Source organism: Phaseolus vulgaris, chromosome 8 (assembly GCF_051622355.1).
Source record: "Phaseolus vulgaris cultivar YP4 chromosome 8, ASM5162235v1, whole genome shotgun sequence".
Lineage (NCBI taxonomy): Eukaryota > Viridiplantae > Streptophyta > Magnoliopsida > Fabales > Fabaceae > Phaseolus > Phaseolus vulgaris.
Window position 1 is genome coordinate 42,472,278 of NC_143505.1, and position 6,238 is coordinate 42,478,515.

Sequence of the window (6,238 nt, forward strand, 5' to 3'; positions counted from 1 at the left end):
GAAGAGGGAGTTATTCCTCGAACGTGGAACGTGGCAAACCTCAAGTTTTATTTCAGTTAAGATGTTTTATTTTAATGCTTCCTTTCCGAACAATGTTATGTTTAAGGTGATGCTCTTTTTCCCTTGAAGGGGTTTTTTAATGAGGTCATCTAATGATAAATTTGTTCTTAAAAGATGGTGCATTAGTTCAGTTGATTTATCTGAGTTGACACACAATAAGACTTCCTGGCTTGGTGTCAGTATGACTATCTGAGTACGGGCGTCCTGCACGTAAATTGGTTATTTAGTGTCAGGTAAGACGACCTAACTTGGTATCAGTACGAATATCCAAGTACAGGCGCCCTGCGTGTAAATTGGTTATTTAGTGCAAGGTATGACGCTCTAACTCGGTGTAAGAACGACTACCCAACTATAGGCGCTCTGTAAATTGATTGGTTATAACTAAGTTGTTTGATTCAGTGTCAGGTAAGGTGACCTAGATCGGAATGAATAGAATCATCCAAATATAGGTGCCCTGTGAAGATGAATTTTTTTTTAGCACATGGTAAGACGACCTAGATCAGAATGAATAGAGTCACCTGAGTATAGGCACCCTGTGTAGATGAATTTGTTTTTGAATTACTTGATTTAGCATCAGGTAAGAGGACTTAGCTCGGTCTCAGTACAACCATTCGAGTATAGGTGCCCTGTGTGTAAACTGGTTATCTATTGTCAGGTAAGACAACCTAGCTCGGTGTCAGTACGACCATCCGAGTACATGCGCTCTGCAGTTTGATTTGTTGTGGATTAGTCAATTGGCTCAAGGCAAGGTAAGCCGACCTAACTTGGTGTAAGAACGATCACCCGAGTAAAGGCGCCCTGCAAATGAGTGTTGTGACTAAGTTGTTTAAAGGCATGGTAAGTCGGTGAGAGAACGATCACCCAAGTTCAGACGCTCTGTGATGCGTAGTGGAATTGTCCGCCTACACTTACGATAATTGGGGTTAACTCGAAGCACGAGTGGGTACCTGAGTTTAGGCCCCCTGAGAGATAAATGTGTTAGAATGGATGGCTTTAAACTAGAAGGAGGGTGAATTGTTTAAAGAGGGTTTTCGTAAAATTTTAGAACAAGAATGAAATTATCTCAAGAAACAATTGATAAGAAATTCAATTTGCCAAAACAGCAGTACCAGAAAAACAATCGGTTGTTTCACAAAAACAATCGGTTGTTTATACCAGCAAACAACAAACAAAACTGAATTTAAAGAGTTAGGGATAGAGAGATTGCACACAGATGTTTATACTGGTTCACTCCAAATCCAGAGCTACATCCAGTCTTCTTAGAAACCCTGAGGAAATCCACTAAGCAACCACAACTTGATCACTTACACCACAACCAAGAAAGTGACCTTGAACACCTCAAGACACACACTTTTCTTGGCCAACACACCAACACTAAGATTGTTGATCTTGATCCCCTCAAGAACACACAGCCAATCTCAGCAAACACAGAAACGAAACTTATTAAGCAGAGTACAAGGATTACACTTGTTACAAAAGATAATCTGAAACCAATACAAGCAGAATCCTATTCCACACACTTTGATCAATCACAAACTCTTAGCAATCTCAACTCTTTGAAAAACTCAAAAACTCTATTCAAAATCTTATTACTCAAATTTGTTTTTCTGAATTTATTCAAAGATGTTGTTTGTTATCAAATCTTAACAAACTCTTAAATTGCATTTAAAGATTGGTCAAAGCATTTAATGACTGGAGCGTAAGCAGTTAAATCATTTAAAGCTCAGTCAAAGATAAAACAATTTTTCTGTTATGGTCCCAAAACAAACAATCGGTTGTTTCCTCGAATCAATCGGTTGTTTTGGTTTTAACAACTCAACCATTTGAAAAACAGTTTTCAATCTTTCCTCAAAACATCTAAGTATAAACAATTGGTTGTTTCGACAAAACAATCGGTTGTTTTAACTTAGTTTGAAAAACATTTTTCTTTCACAAAGATTGAGAATGCCTATGCTTTAGATTCGATCAAGAGGTGGATTACAACACTCAAACTACCCCATAACTAAACTAAAACAGCACAGCAACAACAAGCTCAGCCAAGGCTTCAACATCCTTCAAAGGGTTTGGATTCTTCAAAGCTTGAACAACACTTGGTTCAACAAAATGAACCATTCTTGGCGCAGGGTAAGATGATGAAGCTCAGAAAGGTGCTACTATCCAGGTAGGCGCTTTGTGAAGCAAAGCTTAACGACATCAAGATATGTGGCCCTTGGCTAAGTTGGTGAAATACACCTATGCACGTCGAGATTGAGAATAGCTTGTCGTGGCTTTTGGTGTATAGTTCATTAAAAGGCTAGTTCTTTGTTAAGTGAGAATTCCACTGTTTGTCATGCTTAGGTTTTCCTAGTCGAATTCTTGTTATCTTTTTTACTCAAGATATAGAGATGAGCTAGCTTAAGGGTTAAATCATTTGCATGTATATTAACAATAGTTGTTATACTTAAGCTAGTCAAGGTTTGTTATATATAAGAAATTTAAGCTAGTCGAAGTTACCATGTTAAGTATCATGGTATGGCATGCATTCACAAAGGTTTTAAAATAGTTATTAAATGATTCAGAGGCCATAAATATAAAAGTGATAAATTGTTCAAATAATAAGGAAATATAATATTTTACAGACAGGTAAAAGTTCAAGCTATTCGTCCCTTAATTGACCATCAACCACAGTTTTACCCGGACTGAGTTCAGAATAGTCAATTTCAGGATGGAGTTCTGATGCTTGTTCAATAGCTGTCTCGAATCCCACAAGGTAGGATTGGACAGCGTCCAACTTGAGGTCCAAGAGGACCAATAAAATGTGCAATCCTAAAATCAACTCAATCAAGAGTGAACCCTCTTTCCTTACACTCTTTAAACTACTTTAGATTTAGTTTTATAAATTGCTGGTATAAACAATTGGTTGTTTCGCAAAAACAACAAGTTAATTCTCTGTAATCAAACTAAAAATAGTTTTTTAATTGACTGAACAATTTTCTAATTGATTCATTCCTCATAGTCTTTCACTTTACCTTCTATACTTGCGAAAATCTTTCATAAACAATTCACCTCTTGTTTAAAACCTACAATTCTAACAGAAATTGTTATTGTGCAAATAATTTATGTTTTTCCATGCCACTTATTGTACAATTGTTGTATACAATAATTATTACATATAGTTATGCAAAGTTATTAAATTTTGATTATAGTACTTTGCTCTAATTGACACTTTGTTGCCTTATTTCAAAAAAAATTATTTTAAAATATGAAGTGCTTAAACATATTTTTTCAAATTTAATTCGTACATAAGTTTTATATGGCTTGTTGTTTTATTAAGAATGTGTTCACTCCTTTCCATGTGGTTAAAATTCAATACAAAACAATTACATCAAAATATTATTCTTAAATTTTAATTTTTCAATACTCTATCATGTTTATACGATGGAAGACACAATATCTGATATTTTTGTAGTTGGTAATATACTTAATCAAACTAAATATAATTGGTAATAAACTTAATCAAACTAACATATTAGAGAATGATAATTTTGGTACCAAAAACAAATAAAAAGGTATATGTTATAATACACTGTTTTATTTATTTAATACATTTTATTTATTTCTTCCTTTAATCACACACAAGTTCCAAGACATTCCCTGTTCAAAGTAAGGACTCTTCAACTATCCCCTCTTAAAACCATGCAGTCTTGAAACTTGTAGTTAATTTAATGCTACCTCTATTATCATTGGAATAAAAACATGACATTTATTACACCACATTAAGAATTAAAGAACCATTACCCTTCTAAAATCAGTTAAGATCTCCTTCCTGATTGCCTTTATTCCTCATTTCTCAGCATTCTCTAAAATTTTATTCTTTATGTACTATTTGATTAAGGAAAAATGTTAAGCACACAAACAATTATCAAACTCAACAATAAGGGCTTCTTTAGGTGCATGAGTTTCCAACATCATGTATGTTACTTTTGCTTTTATCATCATGTATGTTACTTTTGCTTTTATCGATCATTATTTTTTTCACTCCTAACAAGTTTAGATAATTTTGTACTCATATATAATCTGCAAGGAATTTGGTAATGTGGACCGTGTATTTGCTGTCAAATTTAGAGAAGAGTTTAATCACAAATGGTTCTTAAAAAATACAGTCAGTTAGTTATAATATGAACCTTTTTAAACCACAGACTCCATTTGAAAGGTAGTATGTGCCATCTATAGTCACAACATACATAGTTCGTTTAAAGACACCTATTTTTGATGATCCATAACATCATTTTGAAGTACCTAACTCCTTTAAACTTTCAATGGTGATTTCTCCTTTGCCCTTTTTATTTAAGACTTTTTTAAATCTATGTGATCTAAATTACAATATTATCTTACAGGATTTGCATCCTTCATTTACGACTTATACATGCAGTTGGAATTTGAAATTTATTAACTTTCATGGTCATCTCAAATTTAAAAAGTGTAAAATAATGAAAGAAAATTAAAGATGAACAATTTCTATAGGTTAAACTAATTCAGAGAGAATGATGGAAGAATGCCTTCAATCCGAGATTGGTATTTCTTTGGTGGATTGGCATAAGCTTCAGGGATTGTAGCGGAGAAGGAGCTCACTTAAAGCTTGTGATTCCTTGAAGGTGAAGGATAGGTATGGAGAGTGATAGGTGAGACCTAATCACTTGATATAGTGGAAAATTGAAGATCAAACGTCTATCCTAGGGAGGGTAGCAATTTTTGTTTTTCTTTTAAACGAATACGATATTGAGATTTTTTACTGAAGTGCAATTGATTTCTAAGTTCGTTTTTTATTAGACAAGAGTGTAATTGACACAAACTTGGCAGCAATTCACTTATTGATTAATCTTACAAAATGAGAGCCAAGCACCTCAATTTATAGGAGAGAGAGCTGAACATTTTGGATCCAAAAGTTTAAAATTCAAAATAAAACTCTCCAAAGAAACTCAATTGTTACCCTAACTAGTCACTTTTAACCCTAACTAGTCATATTTTACTATTGACCCAAATACAAGCCCAAAAACCTAAACTACTTGGCCAAATATTTGATCCTATGCTACTAGGCCCAATACATGGTTCATAAAATCCTAAACAACTTTATACAATTTATTTAGTTTAGTCCAAAAATAATGTTGACTAGTCATCAGAAACTTAGTCTTCTTATGTTCTTTTGACCAAGGCTCTAGTTTATGTTTTGATGACTTTGAAAACTTCTTCGATATGTTTGTACATTCCTTCATCCTAGAGTTGTCCTCTTGATTGGGCTTACAAAAATAAACAAAAACCCAATTTAGATCCATATTTACGATTAAATCAATAAACAACTTCTAGGTCTTCATCATTTTTGTCTCACATTGTTGAGACTTTAACAATTTATGTTTATGCTTAAAATTTATAATTTGTTTATTTTATTTTTATTAAGTTTAGTTTCTTTACACATATATGATTGATGTTTATTTTGCAAAAAAACACAGTAATATATGATTGATGTTTATTTTGCAAAAATTCTTACTGCTTTTTGTAGCATGCTAATTTTTTTAAATTTTGTCAACTTCATAATTATTAATTTTAACTATTGTTCTTCAATAGTTAAAGAGTTAAAGAAAACGTATGCAAGAGTTAAACACAAAAATCCAGACACAAAATCACCAAATCTAAATTAACAACTAGCAATAAATATAGAGCAGAGAAAAAAAAATGGAGAAAAGGAAGAATTAAAAAAGAAAAAGTGAGGTCCATAAGAACAAGAGAGTGAGGAGTGAGAATCAACCTTTTCTTCCTACAGCGTAGGAATCTCAGCCAGCACCCGCAAAAGGTGAAAAATGGAAGTTTTTCATATATAATTTTCTAACCTTAAACTACTGCATCCTACAAAAATTTTATCAGTTCCAGAAAGACCTTACTAGAAATAATTCTACACTTCATCGAAATCCTCATTATTGTTGTTAAATGTCAGTACAGGGTGTTTCAAAAATAAATGAGAACAAATTCAGCAACCTTACAGTATGAGGATTCTGTAATGATTCACATGTTCTTGGATTATGTCGAAATATGTTTTTGGTTTTTTACTATTGTCAGGGCTGGCGAGTTGAGTCTTGGAGTGTTTCTTCATACACCCCATCATTCTTATTCCTGCATCCAAATTACCAAAATGATCCCTAAGAGA